The sequence below is a fragment of the Meleagris gallopavo genome, chromosome 4 (genome assembly GCF_905368555.1).
Source record: "Meleagris gallopavo chromosome 4, MGAL_WU_HG_1.1, whole genome shotgun sequence".
Lineage (NCBI taxonomy): Eukaryota > Metazoa > Chordata > Aves > Galliformes > Phasianidae > Meleagris > Meleagris gallopavo.
The window spans coordinates 16,213,699-16,228,936 of NC_139407.1; the positions used below are offsets into that span (position 1 = coordinate 16,213,699).

The following is a 15,238-nucleotide window of genomic DNA, read 5'->3' on the forward strand; positions in this document are numbered from 1 at the left end:
CTGGTTACTAATTCCATTTATTATGCGTGTTGAATTTATAACATAAATTTTGTAAAATCTGCTTTTAAGACTTGAAAGCAATGGTGCTCCATCTTGAAATGAAAGGTGTTAAATGTGGACAATTTTTCAGTTACAGAATTTCAGGAGTCAGGAGAATATACATTTCTGCTGCTTAAAAGTTTTTTCATTTTTGTGTAGGCATGTGACATATTTTTCTTCCCATTTAAAGATTTGTATCTTTTCATTCTAACATTGATCTTCAGATACTAAAAGGGAGAGTGCTTTACTTAACATACAGCAGCCACTTCCTATTTATTTTCTAACATGTGCTTTTAAAGGGCAGTGCTCCTCCTTCAGTCCTCCTCCTTCAGTACTCTCTTCCCTTCTGGCACCTGTGGTCAAATGCTTCAGAGCTTGGGGAATAAGCAGCTTGGCAGTCAGGAGTATTTAACAGTTCCTGTTGTTTTTTTTTAATGATTATTATTTTCACTGCGACTGTTCAACAAATCAATTTTTGGAATAGCAGCAGCTTTGCATGCTCCTCTTCCTTGTAGCTGCATGTCAAGGAAAAAGAGTAAGTGCAAAAAGAGAAGGGTCAGGAAGAGGAAGATGAGAGAGTGATGCTGCTTAAGCATGAATTTCCTTAAAGCAGAAACATACTATGCATACTATACTGAAACAACTGATTGGTGGCTGAAAAATTTAGGCTGTGTTGCAGGTTTAGGGCAATCAGTTTTGGTGATAGAGCTTCTGTGTTTGGTCTCCTTCCCATTGCACTGCATGGGAGCTTGCCTGCCAAGAGGTGTCTAATTGTTTCTGCATGAAAAGCCACAAATCACTAGCTATCCTGTTTGGCTTGGGGAAGTGAGCTGCATTTCATGTGGTAGCTACCTACTACATGAAATAACTAACGTTATTTCATGTAGTAAGTAGCTGTTGGTATGCATCCTACTGCTCGCATTTTCCTAAGGTGAGTAGTGTCTCTGCATGCTGCTGTTCAGCCAATTGCAGGGAAATTTGATTTCAGCATTATCCTGGCAGTAGTAAATTAGATATATGTTTGGATGAATATGCTCAGTTGTGCTCCAGTGCCCAATACACTCATTATTTTTAGCCCTACTTGATCCGGAAATGTTTATGACTTAATTCATTGAAATTTCTCCTTGATTTTCCTGAGAAAAGAGTGCTTTTTCAGCACACCCAGAAGGAATAGGCATGAATAGCATCAGTACACCTGTTTTTACTCCAGGACGCTTTCTTTAGCCTGTTTCAATAGCTGAGGAATTCCTTAGTTTGGGACCAAAGCAAGGAACTGCCAAACTAGTGAATAAGCATCTTCTGGCCCTTACCCAGATTCAGTCTGAGAGGCTGAAAGGTAGATGGCGTGCAGTAATGACGCTGGGAGGCAACGGAGCAGGTATGTGCCCTGAATTACAGTGGTGTTCCCTGTTTCCTGCAAGGCTTATGGAATTTATAGGAGAGGGTTGCTAATGGCTGAGAGGCAAGAATTTTAAGTAGATAGGAGCAGCTTGTAATATAAGCTTTCCTAAATAATGATCGCCTAGGATGCACTGCAAGCACAGCCTGCATAGCTTCCTTCAAATGTGCTCTTGGGTTAGTTAGGGAAGTCCCTTGTGTGAGCTTTGTAAGCTTTTATGAGTTTATGGATGTCAGTCTAATCTGAGGCAATCTTTTATCAACCCCCAGGGTGTCTGTGTGTTTGCACATTGTCTTTCTTCATGAATTTCAAGCATTACCCATCTTTTATCTTTCAATGAATTGGCAAGCATGGTATGCTGCCCAAAGGCAGCTTCGTTGTCATGTGCAGTATTTTGTTGTCCTTATCCAGCTTTCTTAAGTATGATGCCTTTTTAGCTACCTTAGCTAAGTTTTTAGTCATTTTGAAGGGTTGGGGCTTTTCAACCAAAAAGGCAAGTTTTTTGATTATGGATTATTTATAGGTAAGCCACAATTTGTTTTGGTTGGTGGGGTAAAACACTGAGAACATTTATGACACTCATAACGCTAACAGAATGAAGGAGTTCTGCTTAATGGTGATTTGAGCTTACAACAGGAATTCTGATGGTCAGATCGGAGATCACTGCTCAAGAGAGGCCTGGGCTACTTATTGCTGGAGTGGCATGGCAGCAAGCCAGCGAGGATGATCAAATACTTTAAGTTAAGGAGAAATTTGTTTTCCTTGTCAGATTTAGCTGTAAATTCTCCTGCTTCTGTTTAGGACTAATGTACAGGGTGAACAGAGATGCAGCCCTGGCTGTGGGCTTTTTTGTTTGTTTGTTTTTTTTTTAAAAAAAGATAGAAAGTGATCATCAGCCTTGATTTTTTTAAACCACATCACAAGCCTTTTGTTTCTCACTTATCCTCTTTTCTCTATGTCTATTACTGGCAAAATACCTTATTATTCTAATTATTCTAGAACATTTCTTTGATATTCAGCTCTAGCCAATCAGTGTTCATCTTGCAAGACACCTAATCAGATTAAATATTTCTTTTTTCAGTTATTTTTCTTAAAATGTATTAAGAAATCTTTTTGCAGAACACTGTTTTTGAATTTATCTTGTTTGTTTGTTAGGAGTTATACAAAAAAACATACACCCTTAATTTAGGTGGATGGAGGAATAAAAGATTGCCATGACAAAAGCACATGGTAGTCAGACAAGAAAAAAACATAATGTACTGATCCCGAGCAATAAAATCAGTGGAAGTTTTGCTAGTGGATTGAATGATTTCACTTAAATATTTAAAATTTCTGGGATTCCAATGAAATTATGTTTAATGAAATAGAATGGCAAACATTAAGGTTAACAGTTGAGCTGATGTTCAGTAGGAAAAAAAAAATCCTAAAACTCTTGGCTACTTTTGCAGCTATTATACAGTAATTCGTAAGTCAACATTACAACATGAATTTACATCTGAAAAAATGTTTAAACGTAAGTTAGTAAATCATCTTCTATTACATTTGTTAAGTGAAAGACCGATGGTAAGGGCAATAAGGAAAAGAAAATGTAAATTATCACATTTGTGATGAAAGGATATGTTGCAACAGGAAGTCATAAATCCTTCCCTTTGTGCATTGTGCCAAATATAGATAAAATATAGTATAATATGAAATATGATCTTGCTAACCTTCCTTTGTGCTATACAATAAAGAAGCAAAAATGGATGAAGGTAATTCAGGATTTTTGCTTTTTTTTTTTTTTTTTTCAATTTCAGTTCTCCTATGAAGAAAAGCAGAATAAGAGATTTCAGTGGCTGCTTATTTATGTTTGCTTTTTAACTTTTCTCTTTCTTTACAGTGTTTATGTAATATGATTTTGATGAGGATAACAAGGAACTGAAATGCTGAATAATTTGAAATATCCACATTAATAGTTTTTATATTTCCAGGAAATAAAGATAAAAGATAAAATAGAAAAAGCTTATTTTGCCAGCAGCATCATCTTTGGACTGCAACATTTCTGTGCCATGTTGGGTTCTTTGTCATTTTATTTGTTTTAGTGGGCTCCTTGTGGCAATGTGTCCTGTAAAATCATTTACAGAAGAGAAATAAGATCTTTCCCTATGAGTAAACAGAGTCTATAAACACCAATTCCATACTGATAATGTCAACACATTCTTGGGTCAGTTGCTTTGATAGAGGGGAAAAAATATATATATTTTTAGGTGTTGTCTTTGAGTTTGAATTACTGGTGTTAAATTATTCTCTTGTTTTGCACTTTTCTAAGAGAATCCTATTTGTTCTTTACCTCTTTCTGTGACTGTCAGTACCTAAAATATTAGACATGGAATGATTCACTCAGCTTAGTTTTGTAGGTGCCATTTCTTCTGTCCTAGGTGAAATCAGTTTCACTGAACATTGTACTGTAGTGCATTGTTCATACAGTTGATATTTTTTTCCCTGACTTAGGAATATCAGTATCATTATGGATTAGGAGAGTTTCATTCTGTCATAAAAGCCTAAACAACTTCTGCGTGATGTTGGAAACACTGAATTTGACTAATTAAGGATAGGGATTCTTTGCAGGTATATTATCATGCTTTTGTCTAACCATGAAAATGTGTTGTGGACATTTATTTTAGAAATACAAGAAATTTGGCTACTCTGAGATATTTCATTCCTTGAACAGGTACCTTTATATAGATATAATTTCTTCTTTCCCTTTAGGGATGTCTTGCTGTCATCAATTTTATAATAAAAATAGATAGTCAAGTCAATTAAAGGATAATTAGAATTTCTTCTCTTGTCAGTAGGATACAATTTGCCCTTCTTATAGTCCTTTGATTTTTCCTTCGCAGACTGTATGTTGAGCTGAGGGATAGTGTCACTGATTAGCATAGCAGTAGCTGAGCATCATTTGACAGTGTATGCAATTTACTCATTGTTCTTATGTGTTGAGGCCTCATTGCTGTCAGAAGTAAGGTTGCTACTTTATGGAACTCATTTTAATGGAAGTTTTTTTGTTTTTTTTAAAAAAGAAACTATTGTTAAAGAATGTAATGTAATAAGGTATTGGCAAGTACAATTTATGCCTTTGTGTGTGTGTGTATGTGTGTGCGCGCGTGTTTTTTGATGGAATTTCTGGAACTATAGGAAATCACAGCAGCATGGAATCATAGAATGGTTTGGGTTGGAAGGGACCTCGAAGATAATTTAGTTCCAATCCTCTGCTATAATTAGGGACACCTTTCATTAGACTAGGTTTCTCAAAGTCCCATTCAGACCGGCCTTGAATGCTTCTAGGGAGAGGGCATCCTCAACCTCAGTGGGCAACCTGTTCCAATGTCTCACCACCTCACAGTAAATAATTTTTTCAGTAAATAATATCAAATCCAAATCCAACTTGTAAATTTAAACCCCAGCTTTCCTGTAGACCCCTTCAACTACTGGAAGGCCACTATAAGGTCCCCCCGGAGCCTTCTCTTCCATAGGCTGAAGAGCCCCAGTCTCTCAGCCTGTCCTCATAGGGGAGGTGCTCCAGCCCTCTGATCATCCTTGTGGCCCTCCTCTGATTTTTCTCCTCTAACAGCTCGATGTCCTTCCTGTGCTGGGGGCCCCAGAACTGGACATAGTACTCCAGGTGGTGTCTCACGAGAGCAGAAAAGTGGGGTAGAATCACCTCCCGAATCATATTCGGTGGTATTAGGATTGGATAATAAATAACCATATAACTGTGAACTTAAGTTTATAGGAAAAAAACTAAGCGTGTATATAATAGAAGTTAGTTATCGAAAGTACTTGCTACCTATTAATTTTTAAGTTTTGATTCAGACGACCTGCAGGTGTGATAATGAAGTTTTAGTGACCATATGCTAGACCTGAGATTAGAATGGATTTACAAGTTTTCAGGCAAGCAGTTCATAGAAAAATAGATAAGGCTCAAGGTGGAGATCTTGGAACAACTTATTTTGTACACGTGGCACATCAGATGCTGTGCAGAAGTACTAGTTCAGCATGCAAAGCCAGAACAATGTGTTAGCACTGCAATAAATGTCAGATGAGTAGCACTATCCTTCAAAAGGGCTAATTAGCACTTGTGCAGTTTTCCTGCTTGTAATTCTAGAGCAAGCTCTTAGTGTATACTCAGGACCTTGGTGTCATACTTCACTGCTCATATTGCACGAAGTATGGTCTCTGGAAGTGACCAAGTGTTCCCTTGGATCCACTTTGCCATTTGCTATCCATTAATTTAGGTTTCACTTACGCAAAAGGATCTCAAGTGTAGCACCTGTGACTTTCTATACCACTAACTAAAAGCATGGCACGTGTGGCCCTTAATTCTTGGGCTGCACAGAGACAGTGAGACCCAAAATGCTGTGTGAACATGGGGTAAGTCTAGTCCACGGGCAACTTTGGCTCCTTAGTCTAGATTCTACTGCCTGTAAACAAAAGTACATGTACAAGAAGAGCTCAATGAAGGTAGTTTCTTAATCTCTAGCTGCAGTAGCTGTGACTACTCAAAGAAGCTGAGGGGGGTTGGTGGATATCAGTAAAGAATATGTCCCAAAAGCAAACTTTTGCATGAATTCAGAAGAAACAAAGGTCACGTGGGAGTTGCTGGCATTGGAGAGCTGACCTGTACTAAACACAGGATGTTTCCCCAGTTAGGAATTTGCAGCTTTCTCACCTTTTTGTCTCTATGCCCATAGTGTGAAAACTCCAAAACCTCCTTGGGACTGACTTTTTGATTTTGAGGATACGTTAGGTAAAAACTCTGTAAAATAAATTTTGTTACCTCATAGTATGTTCTACTGTTCTGTAGTCGTGTTGTTAAAACATCCTCAATGTTGATTTCATTTTCATTAGCATTTTAACTGTTATAAGAATTCTAAGCCATATATTATGATAAAGGGGTACTCAGTAACTAAGTGATTTTTCTTCTCTGTGGAAGAATAAGACTACAGTGGTGAATGGCTCCAAAGTTGAAAATGTTTAATTTGAAAGGCATTGTAAACATCTGTACTATGCAAAAGTTTTTAGTAGCTTTAGTAATGGATTTTCTAGTTAGCCCTAGAAATGCAGTACTGAGAATGCAGCGTAGCAATTTACTACACATTACTGAAAGTTCTTCACTATTTGCTTCTTACTTTATGAAACAATAACACTTTGTTGCCTTAGCTATGTTTTATTAGTTACACAAATTAAATTTATTCAAGGATACTTCTACACGTTGAAAAGAGGAATATCTTAAATCAGCACTTTGCAGGCTACTTATTGTACTATTGTCAAGAAATCTTTACAGGACTTTAGCTGAACACTCGGTCACTGTTATTCAGCTGGACTGTTGATTAAAAGGGCATCACAGGAAAACAACATGCATTTTAGCATCTACATTGTTGCTTCCAGTAACTAAATAAAGATGCTGCAGAAAGCTGAAAGGGAGAAAGAGCAGTGCTTTTGATTTATGTTGCCTGCATTTGTTCTGTAACTGATGGCAGTAGAGCTTGCAAGTTGTTCAGCAGCTGTTTCTTGCCCATAACCTGTTGATACTGATTCATGCCTTGACACATCGAGCTTTGTTTATTTCATGCATCACGTGTTACCAGAAGACAGAATCCGTTCACCAGTAGGTTAAAGTCTGGGTTGTAAAAGCTACTCTTATGGTCTAGGTGTTGCTGAAATTAATATGAAAGAGTGCTTTTAAGAGACTTGAATGAGGAGCTATTACTTGCTGCAAGAAAATTGCATTTTGTATTGGATCATCTCTAGGCTGAAAGCTGCAAGTACAATAGTGAGGAGGTGGCGGAATTAAAGAGCTGACATAGTGACAGATCTGGCATACCAAAGTACGGAGTTAACCTGTGTTTTGGTAAATTAGATCTGCACTTACATAAACTGTCAGAAGCCTGAAAAGCATCTGAAGGGGATATAAATTCAAAAGCATTGTGCAGGGCTTCATCCTTTGGAGGACTGTAGCACTCTTTCTTTGTTGTTGTCATTCATGGCTTCTTTATGTTGCTTTATGTTTTAGGAATTTGGGGCTAAGCTGGGAATGGAGACAGCTCTTCAAAAAGTGCTGAAGTCCAGCTGAGACCTAACAAGGGACAAGCGAGCTTTACTATGCTATGTAGTTCATACTACATTTTGTATTCTTTATGTACTCACAAACACAAAAGAAGGGGTAGAAATCTTTAGGGAATCCAGAAAGTCTTCAGGCTTCTGTCACAATAATTACTCTCTTCAGAGTGTGCTTCCTTTAACATCGCTGAAAACAAAAATCCTTTGGGGTGGTAAAACCTTGTTCTTCAAACGCAGTGTTGTTAGTTGGTTGTCAGGATACACGGGTACACTGGCGAGAGAGTGTTTTGCTTGGTTTTACTCTCTATGCCAGCTGTCAGAAAGATATATTTAAGAAAGTTGCTCTACTTGGAAGAATTACATTATAGGTATTTAAGACTCTCAGTTGCCTTTGGGCATAGGCGTCTTAAAAATCTGTACCTTTTGGGGAGTGTTTTTGTAGTTCATGTCTTCTGCTGTCATTTTACATCAGTACTTTATCACAATATAGTCAGAAGCAATATCCATTTTCAAATCTCCTGCAGCAACATTGTCCTGTTGTTAACTCTTGTCATATTTCACTCATTAGATCTGAAAATGGAAAGCGATTAATTGGCAGCATCGGTGCTTTTTTATTAATATATCCCATACTGAATTTTTCTATGAGTAGTCAATTTTCATTACTTGAAAGTGAGCTGCTGAATGCTGTTCTTTTTTTAATCTTAATATAAGAAAAAGTTGTTAGAATGACTTTCTCATAGAGTAATCCTCAGAACCATTTATGAACCAAACATTTTAGGCAGCACATTAAGTTACAAGTTTTGGCTCAGTCTGCATGGATTTAGCGCCAACGTGAAATAAAACCAAAAATACTTAGATTTTCCTCATATAAATGTACCCTAATGAATGGTTGATCATGATGCTGATCAAAGTTCTATTTTAATGTTAAATCCATCTCTTCTTTTTTGTCATTATTATTTTTGAGAAATAGGTTCTGTTTGGTTTTGAGAAATAGACTCCTTTAGCAAGATGGCATGAACTTTTTTGTTTTGTATATCTGATCAGGAAATTCAGATCCAGATGTTTTGTACTATTAAGACAATTTTTAATCTTGGCTTATTTAAGATATTATTTAAGATAAAGGAGGTATTTCCCCCCTCCTCCCTTATATGAGGGCTGCTCCAAAAGAAATCTCTCTTTATTTATTACCTTGTCCCACAGTGTCAGAGGCCGATCTCGATAACAAGACAGGCTCTTGCACATTGCTGGCAGAAATGCATAGCCAATTGTTGTAATTATGTTGAAAAAAGACTGTTTTGTAGCTGAGAATTTGCTATATCAAATAGTGTTATTGTGCTCTTTGTAACTGTTGCAGTTTCCATGAAGATAAATGAGGCATTACTTTCAGTGACATATGTATTCAAAATACATTGTTTGAAAGAAATTTCATGGCTGCGTTTCACAGGCTCATAGAGTCACCAGAGTTGGAAAAGACCTCCAAGATAATCTAGTTCAACAGTCCACCCACCACCAATATTTCCCCACTAAACCTTGTCCCTTAGTACCACATCTAAACTTTTTCTGAACATCTCCAGAGATAGTGACTTTACCACCTCCATGAAAAGCTCATTTCAGCACCTGACCACTCTTTAAGGGCAATTTTTCCTAATCTCCAACTTGAACATACCCTAGCACAAATTTAAGACCATTCCCTCTAGTTCTATCACTACTTACATGGGAGAGGAAGCTGACCCCCACCTCTCCAGAACCTCTTTTCAGGTAGTTGTAGAGAGCTCTAAGGTCTCCTGAGCTTCCTCTTTTCCAGACCGAATGATCTCACTTTCCTTAGCTGCTCCTAGTAAGACTTGTGCTCCCGACCCTTCACAGCTTCATTCTTCTGTGGACATGCTTCAGGGCCTTGATGTCTTTCTTGTAGTGAGGGGCCCCCCCAACTGAACCCAGTACTCAAGGTCCAGTTTCACCAGTGTTGAGTGCAGAGGGATGATCACCTCCCAGGTCGTGTTGACAACACTATTTTGGATACAAGCCAGGAGGCCATTGGCCTTCTTGGCTACCTGAGCACATTGTTGGCTCATGTTCAGCTGAGTGTCAATCAATACCCCAGCCCTGCTTCCTTTACACAGTCTTCCAGTCACTCTGCCCCAAGCCTGTAGCGTTGCCTGGGGTTGTTGTGGCTGAAGTGCAGGATGTTGGCAATTCCTCTTATTGAACTTCATCCTGCTGGCCTCAGTCCAGTGATCCAGACTGTTCAGATCGCTTTGTAGGGCCTTCCCCTGGGCAGACTGACGCTTCGTCCCAGCTTGGTTTCATCTGCAGACTTAGTGAGGAACAACCTATTTCCTGAGCTCAATATTAGGCAGATTATAGGGTGGCATGTGAGGATATCTGGGACAGAGAAGTTAGTGGTTCTATCTGAGTTACTGAGAAATGCAAGGGAGAGTGATGAATGAATTTCTTTGCTTCAGTAATCACCAGCTGCCAAATCAGATTCTTGGAGCACTGCCAAGCAGCAGTTTACAACAACCCTGCAGCTGCTCTAAGATAGGCTAGAACATAGCTGGCATGAAGCCACCTTCAGTTTTGGACAAGGATTCAGCTATCGAATTGGCAAACAGATGTGCTGGGATTGTGGCTTTGCTTGCTCATGTCTAACCCTTACAGAATACAGTTGGTACCTACAAGTTCAATGCAGAGAATTTTGCATTAAACTTTTACAGGATAAATAGGTTAGAAATAAAAGCTCAAGTTTTTCTGTAGCGTTGTTATTGATGCTGTATATCTTGTTTCTACTGTTCTGCATTTCTTTCTGGGATTCTTTTCTTATTCTGAATAATTTAAAAATGGACCAGCAAGAAAACTCAGTTGGATTAAGTATTTTCAAGGAGCAAATTAAAATGCAACTATTCTGAACTGTGCATATACGGTAGTTTTCATGTAAGTGTTTGAGTGATTGTGAAAGAAAACTTGCAAGAAGTTCTTAGTAGGATTAGATGTCATTGCATGCTTTTTCTGTCATTTTTTTGAGTGAGAATTTTTTTTTTTTTTTTTTGAGGGAAAGGAGCATTTTTTTGTTGATTTTTGACTCCTCATAGTCCACTGTTCTCTTTTCCTTATCAGAAGCTATTCTTCAGTAATTTGTCATGAATGACAATGCAAATGCTTTTTGGCAATGTTTCTATTAAATTCTCTCAATTCTGTGGCTAGGTATACATGTGACAGCAGGATTCTGCCATTTCTTGTTGACCATTTCATATTCATATCAAGCTAAAACAATGTCTTGGAGTGCTGTAGTATATTATAAATTTTTATGATGTTTTAAAAGTTAGTTAAAGTAGCGGTCCATTTGTCACCACCTGATATTTGTTTAATTGATTAATATAAGGAAGTTTCAGCTTGCAATTTCACAAAACTGAGAAGAACTTTCCCTCACCATGTGCATATATTAAACTTTTATTGGTACATAATGACTGTCACACACACATACATACATACAACAGTCAAAAACCTGAAGCCAATATTTTGGTGACTTAAAAATCCAGCATGTGTTTTCTAAGATGAAAATATATCATCCAGAACAATACTTTCAGAGGAGAGAAACACTGCAGTGTCAAATAATCACAATAGGATATTTAATCTAGATCAAGTTAAAATAGCAATATGAAAAATACTATCATCATATATTGTACCTTTTACTGATACCCAGGCTAAAAAATATGCCTTTTTTTTTGGACATGTTCTGCACCCTTCATTTTCAAAACCAGTTGATTGTTCTCTATTAATTCTAAAATGTATCTTATTGGTATAACCTAAAAAACTTTTTTCCTACACTCTTGTTAATTATTATTGTTCTGTTAACTGTTAAGCCGTTCTTAGGATGACAAGATGTCATTCCTAAGACCTCCAATGGTGATCTAGCCTCTGTATCCACTGTATCCAAGAGTATAGCCATCAGAAGCAAAATGCTTTAACTGATTATTCATGGCTCATGTTGTTTTTGACTGAGTAATATAGCTGAAAGGAAGCAGGTAGAAGTATAGTTGCTGATTAAATGGATAAGATATGCTTTCATAGGCACTTCAATAGTAGCTGTAAGAAGAGAAGCACTTCATTCCTAAACTTTTTCCTGGTGAATGTACAACACAATGAGAGCATTCTTCAGTAATTTGTCATGAAAGCATTCTTACTAAAGCAGATCACTGTCCAACACTAGTGTCGATTTTTTTTCTGTGTTGGAGTAAGATTGTGATTCATCTTAAATGTATATTATTTTGTTTTCCATCAGTTTAACTTCATTTCTAAAAAAAATAAAACCAAAAATATTTGAAGCAAATAATGAAACAAAGTATTTATAAGCACAGAGAAGAAAACAAGATGAACAAGAGCCAACATTGATAACAAATCAAATGAATTGCCAAACCAATCTAATTTCATTGAGCAGAACGGTAGCAGGCCTTCTGGCTAGAAAAAAATAGCTGTAGTTGACAGACTTCTTGCTTATAGTCAGGCTTTTGACATTGTTTTATAAATGTATTGTGCAGACTAAATGAAACAAATACAGAACAAATTGGAGAACTATTATTGGATACTACTTACCCAATGTTAAAAAACAGTAGATTATAATAAGTAGGGTTTTGTGGTATGGACTAGAGAAAAATTTTATTACGCTTAAAGATGGCGTGAAGTTGGGCAGGGTAGAAAACATGTTAATGAGTAAAACCAGAATATAGAATGATATATTGGGCAAAAGATCGGAGAGAAAAATGATGAGATGCAACAAAGACCAAGGAAAAATTATGGCTATAAGATGGCAATCAGATGAACAACTTTGTAATAATTTTATATTAAAAGTCTTGGAACTGTTGTGGCTAGCCAGGTGATCAGGGAAATACTTCAAATTCTGTATTCTTGAACCATCTACTTCAAGAAAAAATGTTGAATTATTAAAAATAAGTAATTACTATAGTGAAGGCAAGTGAGGGTGAGTAAGATCTAAAAGACAAAAATAAAAGATCGATACAATATTTTAAATTCTAGAGGAGAGAAAAGCAAGAGGTAGCTTGACAGCATTCTTCAAAGACATAAATAGTTATTCAAAGATGAAACAGTAACTCTTTCTTCATTTCCCTGATAGATGGAAATAGAAGAAATAGACTTGCAGTCAGAATGATTTTGTTGAGACATTAGGAATACCTTCCTTAAAAGTAAGGATAATGTTGTGGAAAAGTATATCTGAGGGAAAAGTAGAGATTATATTGATGATATTTTTTACCAGCTACTTAAAAAATAAATCAAGAACAATATGGAGTTAAGCTGATCCTTGCCAGAAGTGTAGAACAGACTAGATGTCTCATTGTGAAGTTCTTCTGAGTTCTATGATATATAAGTATGTTAACATATATTTCTTATTTCTCACCATTTTGATTACTCCTATGTCATAGTTGATTCCTTCAATTGGGGAACGATTTAAATAATTTCATTTACAGAAGCAGCTACTAAAGAGCTGGTTTTTTTTTTTTTTTTAATTATTTTTATTATTGAAGTATAGTTCTCAGAATGTGAAAGGAAATATTGTTTAATAAAAGGTCCAAGCAGTATTCAAGAATATGAAAGTCCAACATCTTCAATGCTTTACTTTGCTTTTATGAAATACATTTATTAGTTTATATTTATAAGAGCATTTATCTGCATTTATAAGGGCAGACTTAGATAAACTGGTGTTTTTACAATTTGTATAGCTGTTGTGGAATGGACCAACAATTTTTCAGTTGACAGAAGGCATAGGTTGACATATGGTAACTTCAGAAACTCTCATACTACAAACATATGTATTTTTTGGCCGGGCATTGAATTTGAATCTCTTGTCCCAGTAGGAAGATTTTATTTACTGGCATGGGGGGAGGAGGGGAGTTACTAAACTTAGGTTTCCCCAGGAATTAAACTGAATTTCAGCTCAACATCTGTGTGCTTCAGGCAAGAAAATCTAAGCAATATTTTTCAGAAGAGTTCTACTCCCATTTTTTAGTCTGGACACAATTAGTACTGAATTAAAAAGGAAAAATATTATGCCAGTATTGATCTTTCTCAAAACTGCTGTTTCTGATGTAAAATGTGTAACAGTACTTGAATTGAAGTATTCTTTTGAATCTGTTTTGAAGAAGGTCCATTAGCATGACTATACAGTTAAATAAAACAAAAAGGTTACATGCCATTAATGTTGATTTTTATCGTTCTTCTGCACTGCTTTAAAAAAAAAAAAAAAAGCAGTTAGAGTAGTACAGATTGTCCTGGAACAATATATAAGTTTCATGGAAGCATCCTGAAGGACTTTTTTCTAGCAAAATATTGTTGTAATGATTGGGAGTGTTTTTCATTTTCTTAGCTTTGTTCTGCAGTGCCTGAGCCCATATAGCAATGTAAATGTCAAGAAGCTGCTATTGTGTACTGTCATAGTTCTGTTGCATAAAGCCTGTATATTGTAATAATTTTTTTTTTTTTTCCATTTGAATGGTAGAACTTGGTGGTTTTGTCAGTAAGTGTGACAGGAATAAAACAAGGGAAAACACATATTCCAAAATAGCTTAGAAAATAAAGTACAACTGATGCTATTATTAGAATCTATCCTCACATAACTGCAGAGATAACGGATTTTAAGTAGGTTACATCAACAGCTTTTGAAACTCGTTTAAACACAGCTTCCAACTATTTAAGCTTTATTGGGCAAATTGGTGTCATATATAGTTTGCAAAAATTTATAGAGAGATGAAGCTTTCTTATGAAGCCACGAAGACGTAAAGTTCAAGTTCCTCCAGGCACTAGGCTTCTGAACATTTGTGGCTTCGCTACTACAATTCCTCAGCCAGAAACATATCTCCTTGTGAAGTTACCTATTACAGTCACCGAACAGGAAAAATCTTGCTTCAACTCTACTGTTTTCCCATCTACAATTTACTTAGACTCCAAGAATATGTATGTACTAAATGCTTGAGAGAATAATTAAAGGTAGTCCCACAGGCCAATTATATCCTTCCCAGTTAGGTGTTCAGAGGTCAGAATGAAATATCACACAAGATAGAAATCTAAGATGATCTGACTTGCCAGATAAATTGCCCTTATTTTTAAGAAGTACCAGTGTGTGCATATTTGCAAGCAAATCAAAGTTATTACCACGCTGGAATTCTTACATTGTACTTTTTTCAGACAGTTGAAGTGAAATTACTGCTCTGCTCTAGCAGAGCACATTGGCATGTGTTTAAGTGTAAGTACACTGTAAAACACCTAAATTCAAGGGACATTGAAAGTTGAGCTTAAATGAGGCATGAAGATTCTCTTAAAAGATGTTTTTAATGTTTTCTAATATTTTAGAGTGTTAAGTGTTGATCTTTATTCAATAGAAATTATTGTTGTTCCATCATATTTAATGCTCTTGAAAATCTGTTTATAAGATTAATATTTATCCTTTTACTAAGTTCTGAAAAAAAACTCTGATTTAAGTTATTTATTTAAAGAAATACTTTAAATAATTACATATGATAAGTATTTCTCAATGTTAGTTTTGTTGAATGAATGAGCAGTTCTTCTATTTTATGCTAGCAGTTTTGGGAGTTTGAGCAGCATTGGAGATTCACCTTTCATTTCAATGCTCAGCCCTGTACATTATACATCGTGATATAGTGAGGAGTGTTTTGTGTACTCTCTGCTATT

General features: G+C 36.3%; 1 protein-coding gene across 5 annotated transcripts in view; it reads left to right on the plus strand.

The window, feature by feature from the left end:
• CCSER1 (coiled-coil serine rich protein 1) overlaps nt 1–15,238 on the plus strand; it is a 623,472-nt gene that overhangs the window by 598,926 nt on the left and 9,308 nt on the right. The window lies entirely within an intron of this gene.